This window comes from Lutjanus erythropterus, chromosome 8, assembly GCF_056507025.1.
Source record: "Lutjanus erythropterus isolate fLutEry1 chromosome 8, fLutEry1.hap2, whole genome shotgun sequence".
In the NCBI taxonomy this organism is placed as follows: domain Eukaryota; kingdom Metazoa; phylum Chordata; class Actinopteri; order Lutjaniformes; family Lutjanidae; genus Lutjanus; species Lutjanus erythropterus.
The window spans coordinates 40239126-40257461 of NC_139324.1; positions in this window are offsets into that span (position 1 = coordinate 40239126).

The following is an 18336-nucleotide window of genomic DNA, read 5'->3' on the forward strand; positions in this document are numbered from 1 at the left end:
TTACCACTATGATATGATGTTTTAATATAACTGATGCAGCTGTGCTTTACTTGTATTGACTCTTCTTTACATTCATGTTGGGGGTAGCAGAGAGGACTTTGAAATTAGTGAATAGAAATTCATAAGAATGCAGGAATTGAAGTATCTAACACTGAAAATCTCATGGGGGAGTTCCCTCAAGCCCCCGCCTTGATTTGTGTCCTCTGGGCCTGTGGCTGCTGGCAAAGTGTCCCTTATTATTCCATAATAAAAGTGGCAACCCCAGGTGCTGCAGTTACACAGCATTGCATATCTTCCTGTTTGATCATTTCTTTTCACAATGTAGCTCTATTGTTACCTTCAGGATATGTCTATCAACAGCAGAGCTAAGGCTAGCTGTGCTAATGTTAGCACTACAGTATAAAGTTCCATAAAACAGTTGCCTACTAATTTCTTCTTTAGTTGGTTTTCTTTGAACCTTAACATTCAAACAGTTTCTCTTGACAGCCCGTCAATATTACAACATTAGTCCAACATCACCCCAACCTGTGGAATTAGCTACATTAGCTGTGTAATATGCTAATGCTGAGTTAAAAGGGTTAGGGTTACGACCATTTCTTTTTTACAAGTAGCTCTATTGTAATCTTTAGGGCATTTCTATCAAGTAAATTTACAGCAGCAGCACACACACATACTGATGGGTTCAACAGGCTAGGGTTAACCCACGACCATATCTATGTCATAGGTAGCTGTATCATTACCTTCAGGGCGTGTCTATCAAGTAAATTTACAGCAGCAGCACACACATACTGGCAGGCAGAAGGACAGACTTCCATATAACAACAAAGCTAAAGCTAGTTAAGCTAAGGTTAGCAGTACAGCATAAAGTTCCACAAGAGGCAACATGAAAAAAGAGCTACTGGCATCAAACCCACTACTTTCATATTTAGTTGGCGTCAAATGAGGCTTAAAAGTCACACAGTTTATTTGGACTGTCCCTTAATGTTAAAGCATTAATCCAACATCACAACAGCCTGTGGTAGTAGCCACATTAGCTTCACAATATGCTAACAACAGCTTACCTTACAAAAATAAACAGTAACACAACATAAAGCATGGGAAAACTTACAGCTGGAGCACCCATTTGCTGAATAAGGAAACTTAAAAGTACACTTTCAAAAAAAAAAATTGAAAGAAATGATGATTGATTGTTACTGCTCCCAATTACTGGTCAAGGAAAATGTACTAATAAGCATCCATTCCAAGTTTGAAGTTGGGTCACCAGCAGTTGGTATCAATTCATCCTTGTGCTTGGCATGATACTGACCCTTGTATTGCTTGTTGAATTTTAATTGATTAAGAAATGATAATCAATGCTAACCAATTAACATGCATTGATGTGCAAAACAAGAAGTAAAAAAGAAAAAAGAAAAAACAAACATAGCGGTTGTTGTGGTTGCTTGCCATCCCTTGCGGTTGGCTCATCAGTGTTTTTCAAAATTGTGGTTATTGCGACAGGCGTACATGGAAACACAAACGGAAAACTGAATGCAAAGCATGACAAAATATAATACAGTGTTTGCTGAGCAGGGCTCTTTTCACTGTTCAACCAACCAGACTGACATACTGTAGTCCACCAAACAAACTGCATTTAAAATCCTGATTTGACCCAGACTTTGTCTCAGGGACACTTTTCCAGCCAAAATCAGACATATGCCTAACGAAAGAAAAACCATAGCTGTCTCCTCAGTTTCATCAGAGCTGAGCCAGCAGGCTTCCTCTCTGCGTAGCTTGGGGGTTAGGGGGTGGGGGGTAGGTAGTGGGTGGGTTTGTGTCTTCCCCATGTTGTCGTCATGCCTGGCTGTGAGGAAAGATTTCCTCCCAGACAGAGATCCTATCTGAACCGCGGGGGAGAATCACCCTGAGGCTACAACACCACAGACAAGACACAAAAATGGAGAATGAGCATCCTCGGCGCGGAGACAATGTTCTTCTTTTTTTGAGAAACAAATGATGCAAGCATGCCGTGACCAGCAGACTTTGCTCTGCTTCCTGCTCACACCGTGGCCTCCCTGGTGTTACACTGTTTTTTTTTTTTCTTTTCTTTTTCTCTCATTTCCTCTGTGCCCTGTGAGTAGGTCCTGCCTGGAACAAAGGGCTGAGGAATTTTTTCAATTAAATTTTTGACACATACGCCGGGAGGGCTTTGAACAGAAGTGCGAAAACGAGATCTTCTGACAGCTTCCACTTGTGACCTTCATGTGGCCTTCTAATTAATGTAGCTCAGTCAACATTAACCTTTTTGAATAAAGACATTCTCAGTATCAAACTAAATTATTCTCCTCAAATGTGATGTCAGGGTTTCTCTGGGCTTGCCAGCAAGAAGTGCCTGCTCTAGTTTTCTTTTTCCATTGACAGATACTGTGTGGATTTGAGTGTCATTGTGACATCTCTCAGAGCAATAATTATTCTAATTTTATTATAACATTTAAAGGTTAAACCATTCTAACAAATCTCTCTATCATGCCTATGATAGTGGGTCCATGTTAATTCATTTTAATGTCAAGTTTTGCAAATGAAGGTCATTTGGTGCTATCCAGCCCAATTCTGAACTGACGACATGTTACAGAAGTTCCCTGACAGAAATGTCACCTTAAGCAACAAATTGGTAAATGAAATAGATTTTGAAATGTTCTGTATCTGTGATTGGTGTTGACAGTACTTTTTACGCTGGTTTTTACCCTCCCCAAATCGCAAATGATTCTATTTGGATTTTGTTGTTGGAGTTTTATAGCAGCTTTTTATATGAGGTTTAACTGGGAGTGAAGCCTCTCTGGGGTCTAACTGACTCCAAACATTTTGTAGCTTCACTATGTAGGACTACAAGATGCACATTTCTTTGTCAGTGAAGGACTTTTTTAGCAAACAAAGGGAAAATATTTGTTATTGTGTTATTCATTAATTCTATGTATTGTTGTATGTAATTTTTGGGTGTGAAAGCAGTGTTACAAATACATTTCTGTATTTTTTCAACTTCATTAAATGTGCAAGTCCAGTTCATGGTGAAGGGAAGGGTTATCGGTTCAATGCATTTCAGCAAATTAGGTTTTAAAGGGATAGTTTGCATTTTTTTTAAGTTTGTGCACTTATCCATAGTCCATGGTGGTTGGCACATCCCAAGTTTGGAGAAGCAGCAGGAGAACAGGAGTAGAAAGCCAAGTAGTGGATAACGTAAGCAGCAAAACATATTTTAGTAACCTAAAAAAAATGCCCACAGAGAACAATCAGTTTAAGTGCATGCTGTTTTTATATTTATTATTTATTTATTTTCACCTCTTTACCTTGCAGTCGGACAGATGGGAAAGTGGGAAAATGGGAAAGCCAAATATCTCTTCAATGCAACCAGACTCCACTGGCAAAAACATTAATTTTACCTCTTAGAGCACAGAAGCAGCCCAGCTAGCACTCCACCCATCATTTAGGTAGTTTGTCGTATTGTGCCACTGCTGTGTTTCTAAGAGTACATTTTGAGTTACCAAAGTCACATAATGAAACAAAAACAAAAATTAACTAATCGAAGCAGCAGTAGATCAGCGAGGTAAAATCAATGTTTTTGCCAAAGGAGTCTGGTGGCTTTGAGAGAGGCAGTCTGACAGAGAGGTAAAACGTTTAAAACAGTCTAAATATAGCGTAAAATTAAATCAATTACATTATTTTAAGGTGGGCCTTTTATTAGGTGGCTAAAATACCTTTTGCTGCTGACAGCAGTACATTGCTTACATTGTTTAACTTCCTACACCAGTTCTCCTGCTGCTTCTCCAAACTAGGGGTGTGCTGACCACCATGTACAGCAGGTAATAAACTGACTATTGATAATACAACCCTACTTCAAAAGATCATAACTATTAGTTTAACAAAGTAAGAAGAAAAGGAAAAAAATATTGGAAAGAAGCTAATATTTGATTATCATTATTTTATGGGGACCCAGATGGCCAAATTCAACAAAACATAAGCGTTAAATAAGAGTTCCACTTTAGTGCTCCATTTGTAATTTAAGGTAGATGAGAGATCATAAACATTGAACCACAGACATTATCCTGTCAGTCAATATGTTATTGAGTCTTAAAATTTGTCCTTTACTCTGCAGCAGCATCTCAGTGTATGAATCAGTGAAGGCAATAAAAGCACCTGTGGTGTTCCTGAAAATGAATGTGGATTGTGGGAAACTTTATCAAAAGAGAAGCAACTTCCATAAATTACATAGAATGTAGTTTATTTTGTACAGAGGCCGAGAACTCCCTATATGCACATAAGTTTTTCATGCCGTTTGGTCACAATTTATCTCGCTATCTGCAGGAAATAAAAGTCTGTATTCCAGAGTTAACAAGATAACCAACCTGTTCGAATAAGGAAATGAGCTACGTTATCTCAAGATAACAAAATAATTGGCCTCTTGTCACGAGAAGACAAACTTTGCACAGATAAACACTCACTGGACTTTGCACACTGACAAACATTTACATTCATGCTGCTGCTTTCATGCTTATATATTCATATTTTGCACAGTATTGTTGATAGACTTATACTGTCAAATTTATGCCACTTTGACAGTCACATTCATGCTACTGCTATTGTTAATTTTATATATATTTATATATTGTGACACATAACATTAATATTTGATACTGAATATTGTAATTGTATATAGTGTTGCTTTGTTATTTTATTTATGTTCTGTGTATTTCTCCTGATATGTTCATTATTGTCTCTGGTATTTTTAATATTATTATATTTACAATTGTATATTTTGTATTTTTTCTCATTTTTACTTGTGCTTTAATTGTTTAACAGCATTTGGAGTGGAAGGCAAAATAAAGAATTAGAGTACAGAGAAACTTGTTGAAACTGTGCACATGACAATAAACACTTTGACTTGTATTGACTTTGTATTTGCATGTACAGCTGTTCTCAGCTTCTGTAGTTTTGCACAGGAGCACCAAAAGGTTCAGAAATAAAAACTGAGCTGATGTGATAAAAAACAATCCGTTCTGTATTTTTGCAGAAAGTTGGAGACTAAATTTAAGCTGAAGAGTGACTCTTCCTATGGTGAACAGATGAAAGCCTATTATAAAGAAAATAAAACTAGACAGTAACAATGTCTGACAGCCTCACAATAAAGTCAGATTTTAATTGTTTAGAAAACAGCAGAGGAAAAACAACAACAACAAAAAAACAAAAACGGAAAACCTCAAGCCACCTTCAGGCATTTTTGCACACTGGGCACAATAATGAGACCCAGCAGTTATTCGTAATTTACTCATTGAGAAGCATAAAAAGTTGAGAAGGAAATCATTTCAAGGACCTGTCTAATAATTCTTCTACATTTGCACAAGGTTGCATCAGACATTGAGTGACACCTAGACTTCTAAAACACCATCACGCACTTCATTTACTCCATGAAGCCATTCATCTAATGACAACGCAGCTCGGGAAATATTTTCTAAAGTAAATTCAGGTAGTAGAGTTTAGTGACAATAAAGGCTTGCAGGGACAGCTTAGTCAGCCTGTAGAAGGTTCAAATGAAGAATCAAAACTGTCTTAAAGCAAAAAATTGGAAAATAAGTTCTTAATAGAGTCATACTTTATTGTGACTGTTTCCAGTTCCTAAACAGCCCTGTACACCTCGAATGAAATTTATTCAAACAGTCTCATTCGGTGCACATCAATTTGATGCAACACTGCAGCAATCATCCCTCATTGACATTCAGACGGTTTCACGTTTCCATCTCTAACATCATTGGCTCTGACAGTTCAAGCCTATTTCTGTAACAGATGACATCATATGACACAGATGACTTAACTCCCCAACTAGGGGAGTTCAGCCGGCAGCTGAACTGATATGCTAACACATTCACACCTGCAATATTGCCTTATTTCTGTCCATTTACTCCAACACGTCTGTAAGTGAAATTCTGTCCTAATGGGGCTTTATGACATGTCAGCCTGATCCTCACATACCCACAAAGGCTCATGGGAACTAAATGTGTTAATCTAAGTGATTTCAGTTGTCATCATTGCTGCCCATGGCAGACAGGGAAGCCTTGAAATATAATTACAGGGTTATTGACGGACTGACACCCCGCTATGGCCATTTAACTACCTTCGAAATGTAAGATAAACTGCAATTTACTTGCCATTCATGAATGATCAGCATCATTTGCACAAATGGATTTTTGTCCCAAATCCATTTTTATACTCAACACTGCTGGATCTTCTTCTGCACTAAAAGCATTTGTTGATGATTCGTTTATTATCCCCTGCCAGGTGTGAGGTGACAGCCGTGGCCTCAGGAATCTTTTCAGGTCATCACATTCTTTTGAGCGCAGCAATTTTTTTCAAACTTGGTAAGAATGATTTGTTTGTAGTGGTCGAAGGTCACTGTGACCTCATGTCTGTCCTGTTTTCGTGAACATAAGATCTCAGAAATGCTTGGAGAGAATTTCTTACTTGGTACAGACATTTGCTAGGACTCGGGGATGAAATTTTTTGATTTAAGGGTGGTCAAAGGTCACGGTGACCTGCCCCGGTCCTCTCCACACAACACTCAGCAAAAGACCAACAATAGATGCAAATGAATGCAACTGATGGTAAAGTCAAAAATATTTGGGTGAGCTGACATATTCCTGGGTTGAGCATGTTGCTCAGTAGCTGGACTGTCTTTAAGATTCTGTCTTTTCTGAGTTGCTTTGTAATTTAGGCAGGGGTTTCTTCTATTGATTCAGGCTTTCCACCGAAGAGACATGAACATACAGCTGCACTTGTAGAACAGCCAATAGGAACGCCCTGTTCCTGAGATGACCAGTGATTGGTCAAAGTCTCATGTCACGGGACAGCTTTGTAAATCACTCTAAATTCTGTCCTGCCATGGGCACATGGTTATGTCTTAAAAACTGGGAAGAAAATTTGGAAATACATATATTTTCTATGGGTCCTTGCCCAGAAAAAAAAAATGAAAACAAACTTTCTGCAGATCTACACCACCTAACCATGAAAAGCATGGAAGACAATTGTGTACATGTTTAAGTAAAATTCATCAATCTGGTGCACTTTGAAAGCAAAATTAAGAGTTTAGATCTATGAAGAACTTTGAGATCTTGGAAACAATTCAGTCATAAACACATTGGTTGTATAGATGATAAAAGTCACACTCACAAGAATACTTAACCGCACCATCAGTTTAATGTCTGAACAATTAATACTAAGTGTGAGGTGGTTTGTCTTTGCACACTGTGCACCTTATTTTGGTTCATGTATGTGCAGCAGCACAACTTGCAAAAGGGGCTGAGTAAAGATGAATACAGATCATCAGGTGGTGATTATTAGATATGATCTCAGCCAGTCACATCACAAAAATGTGCACTCAAAGACAGACAGAATCCATCAGGTAGTTAATAAAAATATGAGAGAAATAAAAACTAAAGAAATTGATTTGGTGATGATTGCATCTACCGGTCCAAACATATGTTTTTTAAATTACTTGTTCTTGTCAGTCGCTGAAAAATAATAAAATGATGATTAATGTAGGCTGCTTAAATATAATCACCTGACTGTGGGGACTGTATGATGATAAGTTTATTCTTGGGGTAGTGAAACCATAACATTGCTCCAGTCAGGTGCCTATGCCTCGTGCCTAACCCTATTTTAACCCACACAATGCAACCCAAAGCAGCCACAGTGGACAGGAAAAACGCCTGATCCAACACCGCTGCTCTGGGGAGGTAAAACTCTACAGAGGGAAGATTCACCTTGAACAGTGTGTTCATTGGCCGTACCAGATGTGTCATCTGCACTGTAACAGACATCGATTTGGTACAGAACAACATTACCTTTGGACTAGCCACATTCACTAAAATTGTATAAGCATGACATTGTGTGAAAGCAATGAAAACAAAAACAGCGCAGATATGATGAAGGTACACAAACAACATGATTAATGGATACAAGGACAAAATCATAAAATGAGCAATAACAAGGAAAACTATGAATCACCGTAGCAAAAAGTTAAACACTCATTCTTCCTGAAAACTGAAACATCCCTGAATGGCTCTACCTCAAGGCTTCTTCCCTTTATTGAGGATCTGTGCCAGACATACTCACTTAGTTTCTGTTGACTTGATACTTTTGCTAAGCTGTTCCAACGTACCACTGTTTTCATTATATTTATAATCGACTGTTGTTGTTGTTGGACTTGTCTGATACACTCTGAGATGTTTTTGTGATAAAAGGCCACAGAAATTAAGCTGGCTTGGTGCCATTTCTGTTGGCAAAAATACTGTGTGAATGAAAACATATTGAAAAGAGCAGTTGTTGGGTGGTTTGGACAAATCACTGTCAATTCACCTCAATATACACACTGTTGTCAACATAATAATGCACAGACAGATCACAACATACTGACGCTAGTCTCATTTCAAAACACATGTAAAGGTAATTAATACTGACAAATGATAGAAATATTTCAAGTGGAAGTGACATAAGAAAGAATTTTTCAGTTACATTTAAGTACCCTCAACAAAAATACTTGTATAAACACTTTTCTTTTTGCTGCCATTTCTCAGTTGAAGTAAAAATCTAAGGCTTACTCTGTGGAGAAAAAAAGGATAATTTCTCTCAAACTGTGCTCATAAATGAACTAAAATCCATGTTAGTGGCCAAACATGAACCATGATTATAATGAGCGTGTCTTTGGCTGGTCGCAATGGACGTTCACTCTAAAAACAAAAGTTAATTAGACACTGAACTATTGCTGTTACATATGGGGTTAGAGGTACCAAGAAGGGCAAAGTCATGACCAGCCTTCTCTTCCTCTGATTGGCTGGCACTTGTTACCTTAGTTGTTTGACTTGGTTAGGTTTAGATGGGTGATACAGGGTTAAGTTAATTAATTTAATTAATTTTTCCATGGTTCTATTGAAGGCTGTTTTGAGCCAAATAATGTCACACTACACTGTGTTCAGTGACAAAAGTATATAGTATACTGTAGTATGAAAAAAATCCCAGCATCCTCAATAATGCGCCCTGTGGGACTTCAGAAAAATGTAGATGTAAACGGTAGATAACTGCGAGACAAATCATTTTTGATCCCACTTGAACTGTACCTTGAACTACATGTACGCGGTTCAGCGATTTAAAACAAAATTTTAAAAGTCAAGAAAGTTGCAGTTTGTCCGGTTTAGTTTGGCTTTCAGTAAAACCACTCTTTGAGCTGCACCTCTCATCTCACACAGTATACATCACCAACACCACCATCACTGTCCCTCACAACGTTATCACACCTGAAGTGTTTTATCCAGTGACTCCAGCGGTCCTTTTATCAGCTGGGAGGAGAAAGAACAATGTGTGAGTACATGCTGGTACGCAAAACACACAGGCATTATAGCTTCGGCGCTTAACGTTAGCTTTTGAAGGCAGAAAATCATTTTGTCACTCACACAACTTCTAGGACTATAGTCTTTCTAATTATGTATCTTCACGGTCTGACGTCTTCACGCCGGTCTGACGTCAGACAAACAGTGACTTTCATGGCTTGTAAGTCAAGGCACAATTCAAACAGGATCAAAAGATCATTAGTGTCTCGCCACTGATTACGGTTTATATTTTTTCCTAAGTTCAGTCCCATGGCAGTTAATCCACAAGTCATATAAATTAACACTCTGATTGAAGTTGGATGATTGCAGGATGAAGCTGTGTGCGCACAAGAGAGACAGATGCTGTGTCAATTTACGCACAGCAACTGTAACTTCAGTCATTGTTTAAATCTGACAAGATCAGTCAGGATCTAATGTTGATGTTCTGTGTTCCTCTACACATCCAAAAGGTCTCTTATTCACGCAGTCATCGTTCTTAAAGTGAAACTGTTCGGACGAAAGCAGCCATTCTGTCTGAAAAAAAAAAATTCTGTCAAACTTTCCTCTGTTTTGTCCTTTTCTACCTGAGGTTTTTAGTTTTTTTCTGAAAACTTCTGCGCACATGGAAATGAAAGTGAAAGCAGCTTCTAAATCAGTCATTCCTAAAGACTGCGTCAGGACCCACAGAAATAGAAAACTATGGAAGAAATTCTGAAAATTTAAGCTTTATATCTGCAGCGCACCTTTTATAAAACATTTAAAAAGTGTGTACCATTTTACTGATGAGAAAGAGAAAAAAAGAGAACTTGTTAATTCCATCTAAATACATGTATTTTACCTGATGTATGAAGTAGGCTAAAATTTCCTGCATAGAGGAAATAAAAATAGTGAGACGGCCTGATGTGTTTGTGTTTTCAATAACACATGTCAAGAAATATAAGGTGATGCAAAAATGGCAATTAAAAAAAGGTCAGGAATGTTTTTTCATTCACAAAATAAGTCTTCTAAAGATTTATTGATAAGGCTGATAAAGAACTTTGTCACAATGGCTTGTCAATTTAAAAAATTAATTTAAAAAGTCCCCAGGACTTAAGTAATTAATGTCCTGTAGTAACATTTCCACGTGTGCTGTAATGCCACAGCAGTCACCCAGCTGTGCCTCTGATCGTGCATAAAGCGCAGGGGAGACGCTCCATCCAATTTCACCCACCTGCAGTCCATCCACCAATATCCATATCACTACAGTTCATCCATTTCAGCATCTCTGTTCACTTCTCCAACCTGCTGAATCTGTCATTTAAACAGCAATGTGCCATGAAGCAGGTGTGCCTGGCTCTTAAAGGGAATGGGAGATGACACTCTGACACACTGGTTTCATTCAAGTTACACCAATAACACACCTATGATTAATAAAGAGACTAAATACAACCCCTTCAGCCTTGCAGCTTACTTTTTGCCCAGATTATGCACCGTTTAATTAGCAGTGGAATCAGTCATGCCCTACATGCCCTTGCACCATTTGCTATAGATCATCTAACACTTGCGAACATAGCATGAAAAAATATGTTTTTTACATACAGTATGTTCTACAGGCTTTTTAGCACCAAGTATTTTAAAACGATTTCATCTATTTTGGGGCACTAGTATACTAGTGAGCAGAATTTATAAATGCAGTTTGTTAGATGAGTAAATTCACTGATAACTAAACACACTGAAGGAACTGAGGTTTTATGTCTTTAAATTTAAAAGAATTAAATGTTTTGTTCTTAGCAACGTGCTCTGCCTGCTGATTACTAATTTACTGAGCTATTAAATGAAGATGTTTAAAATCCTTTCATTTAGAAAGTGTTCAAGTTCCAAAATATCTCTGTTCTGTCTGAATTCTGCACAGAGCCCTGTAGGTTATCCAGATAACCCGCAGAGTTGGCCTGAGTGGATATGAGAATAAAGATTAAAGTCCCTGATGTTCTTACATCTCTGGTGTGAAAATAGAGGAAGCGGCTCAACAAGCTCTCCCCCTGTTCGATCTGCACCTAACACATGCATGTGCTTTTAATCATACTCTGTATTTTCTCCCTTCAGGGTGGAAACACAAATCCCAGATGAGTTTGTCTTCTCGTGCTGAGAGCTTCCCACTGCAACACTCATCATATCATACAGTGAACATGATCGATCGAACTGCAGCATATCCATCATATCATATGGACAACGCTGATGGACTTCTTTTGGATATTTTGCATCATAAAAAGCTATAAACAGCCCCTTCATGTGTCATGCCCTACGTGCCACTCTGTTTCCCTGCTGTACACCTGAAATAGACAGAACTCCAGTCCTGAGGCGTGTACCAGACTGTGACTTTGAGAATATTTCCTCTGTGATGAATACACGTAACAGAATGAGCCACCTGAATGCAACATGTCCTGTTTGTCATAAGATATTATCCTGAATACTGAAAATCGACATGTTGTCTGTCTGGTTTAACAACAAAACAACAAGAAAAATATAGTTTTTCCATTTGTTTTTGCTCCCATTTTTCATGAATTTAAGTAAAAAAAAAAAAAAAAATCTAGATTTCTCCTGAGCACACAATTTTCTCAAATTTTGATCACCGGTTTATCAAAGGAAAAGTTCTGTACTTTTCATGTCCAGTCACTGATGATTTTAAATGCAGTCAATTAAAGCAATACATTATTAGGTGTGTGCTATATTGACCACAGTCTGACTCACCAGATGCACACTGCGGGTATAAATTCTGCTATTGCTTGCTTGCTTCAAGCGGCTTTGCAGAGTCTGCTACCTACGGTTTTCAAAGTCCCCAGGAAACAAGAACAAGCTCCTAGCTGCAGCCTACACACTGAAAACAGCAAATTAGTGCCTGGGACTCTAAAAATATGAACTTCAATGAGCTATTACCTTTTCTTTTGCTGTGATGTGGCCATTTTAATGCCAGAGCTCCCCTCCTGGTGAGCAAATGTTCCACCAAGTTCCCCCATGACACTATTTTGCAGCAGCACCGTCGCTGCATCCTGGGTTTAGCACCGCCCAAGACATTTGTGAGTGATTTAAAGAAATGCAGACAAGGCAGGGCATTATTTCCTCTATAACAGAACGTCTATGTGTGGAACCAGACCTTTGTGTGGAGAGAGGTTTGGCTATGTGAGACATTTTGTGTTGCTGTTTTGGTATTGTTGAAGCCATTTCCATTCTAAAAGCAGATGTTTTATGGTGGGGCTGAAGTGAAGGTTTGATAATAAACGTTTGAAAAAATAATAGTAATAGGCGCTGCTAGATTTCTGTGCAATCTGCATTTACATGACAACACTATTTACATTATTTTTTCTCTTAATGCTACACACCGTGTGTGTGTGTACTATAACTTCTGTGCAATTATCCTGCACAGTTATCCATATATACCCATATGTGTGTCCATATATCCAAACATCTCCACATGTCGGTATAAATGAAAGGTGTATATAGTCTTGAGTGTATATTTTAGTTTTTTCAATTATCTTATCTTATCAGACAGGAGAATAAACAATACTTAAACCTTTAGGTTAGAAAAAGAAGAAGCCAATATGGTTAATGACCCACACAAAACATTCACAAAAAATCAACACAGTTCAATGCAACTCAAATTCAGAGTCCCAGTGAATAAATGAAATAAATTAAATTAAAAAAAAAATAAACAGGGACTCAGTATTTCAGTCCATTTGAATAGGGTGTGTGAGTGTGTGTTTGTTTGATGCTGTAGAGTTCAGTTCAGGGGAGAGGGGTAAATGAGTTTGTGTGTGTGTGTGTGTGTGTGTGTGTGTGTGTGTGTGTGTGTGTGTGTGTGTGTGTGTGTGTGTGTGTGTGTGTGTGTGTTTGAAGGGGGCTTTAATGTCCAGAGAGGTAGAGAGAGAGAGGTGTTAATAGGCAGGAGAATGGAGGAAGCCTGGAGAGTGAAGGATATGAGACTTGAAACTTAGCTTTCGAAGTCTTCAACCCAGCAGAGCAGGAATTCAGAAGCTAAAAGGTCCAAAAGGGAAGAGGATGTCTTCAGCTCACTCCAGTACAGCCACATTCAGTGGTCTCGAAAACTCATCCAGCTGCTTCTTAGAAGTTGTCACTCAGTTTACTTCACATTATTCTGTTTTTCCTTTTTTTTTTTGCACGTTTGTCCAGAAACTGTCTGTTGAGCTTCTAATCATCTCATCCTTTCCCCACTCTCACTCCTAACTTTGTCTGTCCTCTGTGCTGTCTTTGTTCAGTTTTCCCTCCTCTCCAGCTCACAGGTGTGTCCTGATTTATCAACCCCCCCACACACACAAACACACACACATACACACACACACCTCTCCCGCTCAGGGGGAAAGGGTGACTCCCTGCATTTTACTTTTCCTTTCTCCTCCTTTCTGCATCAGAGTCACATGTTTTCACAGTAAAAACTTTAGTTCTACCATCACTGACACTCTTTTTGGATTCACTTCGCTGTACGGATACAATCAGCACAATTTACTCAGTAACATCACTAACTAACCTGTGTGTTTGCCACACACACTGAGTAGGCACTTTTAGGGTGCTTGTTTTCACTTGCGTGGTGCGTGGTCGTTGGACATGATGTATGGCTGCTCTCATCCATGTTGCTGTTGTCAACACCACATATGTCATAAGCTGTACATCTCAGTAGAATTTTTTTTCTAATTATGATTTTTTTACTGGGCGACATGGACAAAATCAGATCTGGTATTTTTGACCAAATACTAATATTGTTACAATGTTGATTTTTGATAAATAATCATCATCATTGTGCATATAGTGGATAAAGGCAAATAATAGGGGATGTTCCTGGTGACTAATTTCCCTGTCAACTAAACATAAATTTTAATTTAACTTAGTAAACTTAATTGATAATGTTAAATATTGTCCAAAAAAATATCGTTTGTGTTAAGAGTCATTTAAGACATTAATCACATTTTACTATGTGTGGCACTTTATGCTGTGCAATTCAAACATTTCACATTATCCTTCAAAATGTGACAACAACTCACTAAATGCTTCAACTTTTCAGGCCAAATAAGATCACAGTGCCCGCAGGGTAACGTCATTGTTTATCTGGAGATGATGTTAGCTGCTAGCCTGACACACAGTGTGGCTAACATTAGCAGTGCTAGCAGCAGCAACAGCAGCTCTGCTTGCAGGTTAATGTCCATGTCTGTGCTGAATGTGTTCTGCATGTTGCTTCAATCATGTGGTTATATGTATGTTTATTCTAGCACAGCCTAGACTCACTTTATTTTCATTTTCTATCTTAAAACACTGCCAAACCGTGCTGTTTATGAGCCGTCATCTGTCCCGCGTTAGCACTGGGTGAGAGGTCTGCAGCCCCGACAAGTGGCAGGTGACACCTTAGAGGCAACAATCAACTGGCATTGTACATGAATAACATATTGATAAATGGTTTAACCAACAAGTGCATCTGGTGCCGACTGGTGAGGGTGGTGACATTAAATCATATAGTCACCCGCATCCCTATAGAACACTCTGGTAAGTTCAGAAAATTCTGTCACTTTACAGTAATCAAGCCTGTAAAACCAGGAAAAGACAACACATATGTCATATCATGAAAATAACAAAAAATCTAAGGCAATATTGAAATAATATCAATATATCACCCGGCCCTGCCATCAACGCTGGACATTCACATTCAAAGTTTTAGCTGTGCCCTTTAAATGTCAATTTAAATTTAAGACATAGGAACTAATTCTCTTGAAGCAAATTATGTTTTTGTAAATGAATTACTGAAAGTTGTTTTTAGTTTCTGTTTGACAGGGCTCCAGACCTTCAAAAAATTTCATTAGTTTGGGTAAATTAAAACACCTGTGCCCTCTATACACACAAAAATACACAACCCTCGCACAGATACCTTTAATATTCAATTATTGCTTTTGCCTATCTCTGCATTAGGACATTTTGTTTTTTTGTTTTTGAAAATAGCCATCAACAACAGCCCCCGACTCTGTAATTTCCTGTTGAAAACAAGGCAGCATATCTGCGTCTGTCCTCCAGTCGGTCTAATCTAACCTCTATCTACAGAATCTACTGCTCATACACGGAAAACAGTCAGCATCCCTGAGCAGTTTTGAAATGGTAAAATGGAGGCATAACAGTATCAAGCAGCCTGACTGTGGCTCCAGACTCACAGAGCAATCTCCCTTCACCAAATCCCTGCAGCACAATTCAATTCCATATCACTGCAGGCCAGGGCACCCAGGACGTAATCTGACAGCCATGAAGGGTTGGCAGGGCAGCAGGCACGCGGATACTCTTTCAAGTCCATGAAATAAAGGCCACCCTTTGCATGTAGATCAATAGTTTGTAATAAAATAATAATAACAATAATTAAGCTGCTGTAAATGAACTGACAACAATAACATGTGAATATTTAAATTAACAGTGTTATAAAAATGGCAAAATGGAACAAAGATGATGCAAATGAAACATAAAAGTGTTGCATGAAAGTGACTTTTTCAGGAGTGAGATAACACAGCTGTCGCTGGCCGGATCTCCTCAGGCAGGACTTTCCCAGATGCACTGACTGCGGCAGCTCAGTCACCTCCGGTGTTTCCTCTGGACCGGACTTGCCAGGAGCCGCCCTGAGGACGCTAGCCTGTGTGCTGCTCTGTGTGATGTCACCGCAAGCCTCAACATGCGCTGCCTCAAAACCCATCGCCTTAAAATCAAAAGGAGAACGCACAGATGTCCGGTGCCGGGGAGGGTGGATGTTCGTAATATGTTTAATTAAAGGTGTACACTCTTACAAGTAAGGGTGCTAACTAGAACCATGTGGTTTTCTGGCTTCTCCCTGTAGGAGAACCCTTTTTGGTTCCTGGTAGAACCCTTTTTAAAGGGAGTTATATGACCCCACTCCACACAAAAAAGTTGTGCCATTGGTTAACATGTAAACAAAAACAGAACTCAATGATATGCAAATCATTTTTGACTTGTATTCAATTGATTACAGTACAAAGAGAAGATATTTAATATTCAAACTGATAAACTCTATCGTTTTTTGGAAATATAATAATGTATATTTGAATAAAGGGACAGTAGAAAGAAAAGACAAAAGTTGTGGAATGCTTTTCTATTAATCAATTCATCTGTAGAGCTAATGTTTAATGTTTGTTTAATGTTTAATTTAATGTTTGAAAATTGGTCACCATTCACTTCCATTGTCTGGGTGACTCTGCAGCGTTGTTTTTTCTGTAAAACTCCAGCAGTGTTTTGTGGACTAACAGACTAAACCCGACCTTCAATCAGCATGAGGGTAAGAGAATAATAATAATTTCATTTTTGGGTGAACTATCCCTTTAATGGAAACCTTAATCTTACAAATTACCCTTGAGAAACCCTCAAGGGAAAAAATACGTTCTCTAGAAGCAAAAGAAGGACCATAAAAGGTACATGCATCAAATTCACATGTCCAAGTGTTTTGCTGCTTGTCATTCGTGCCACTCAACCTCATCTGAACTCAATCTCTAAATAAAGACACAGAGATAGTTTTTGCAGCAGTGAAAGAAAGCCTTGTTCCTGACTAGAGAAGGAACCTGAAGAAAAGGAGGTGAAGGCAATCATGGTCACTAAAAGTAGTGAGCGCAGAATGACGTGCTGTAATGTAGTTTGAAGGACACTCAAAACCTTTTCTGTTCTTAACTGAGATAATGAGAGAGCCGACACATTTTGACGTGCTGTTGGATATAAATGATGAAAAAAAACATACATTTATGATATTTATTTTTATGTTTTAGATAAAACTAAATGGCAAAGCCTTCTTGGTTCCTGGTAGAACCTTTAATAAACGTTCTGCTTGGAACTTGGTTAGAGAGTTGCACCAAGAACCCAACATAAATAGTTAGAACCACCTGTGAAAGGTATCCTGTGGGCGTGTCTTTCAGTCTCTGTCCCAGGTTAGAAATGACCAAGTAAACCTGGTTCCTTTAACAATCTTATACACCAGTGATTCCCAAAACGTGGGCCGTGGGCCCACGGGTGGGCCATGAAAGCCCTGCAGATGGGCCTCGGGAGGTCATAAAAAATAAATAAATGCAACATTTTTTAGTTTCAGTTTTATAGGTTTGGAATAATCAGAAACTGTTTTTGATGAATTTTCAAAAAGTAGTCAGACAGGGTTGTGATTTTCTTCATTTATCTGACCCAGTTTGACAGGTGTTACACAGAGTTGTGGCTGAAGGTTTGGTTGGACCACGGAAGATTTTCAGACTTCAAACTGGGCCGTACCATTCTTAAGTTTGAGAATGGTTGCGAAACATTGTACTGTGTTTTCATAGAGTTTTAAGGTGAACAGTGAATTAACATGTAACAGCAAACAGCCACATGAATCTTGCTTATATATTATGCAGAGCGTTTCAGACTTGTTGTTAAATGAATGGATTTATTTTAATAAGATTCATATTAAGTGGGTAAATTGTGTTATATGAGTTCTACCCTCCACTTAATCCTTGGTCTCCCAGAATAAATAAATATTGAATGTACTCACATTGCAAAAAAAAAATACATACAGGGACTAATTAGTGATTAAATATATATTCATCAAATCTTTATATGAGTCGCCTGGGAGTTCCAAATAATTACATTCACCCGAATAAGTGACTGTATTAAAAATGTGACACCCCTGAAGGAGACGGCTTTCTTTACACTCTGCAGGCACACAGCTGGATCTGCCCTGTGCTGTGGCCCAGATGTGGAGCGTGTTCTAACAGAACTTCAGCGGGTTTTGAGAAAAATCAGGAATATTTCAAGCATTAATGTTTCTCTGGTATTCTTGCCTACCAGAGGCTTCCCCTGAGAAAGCTGCCCAAAGACTAATAAGATAGGGAGCAACTTTGAGATTAAAGAATGAATATTTAACATCTAAAGTGCCTTCAAACTTTAAAATCCTGTCCGACCTCGA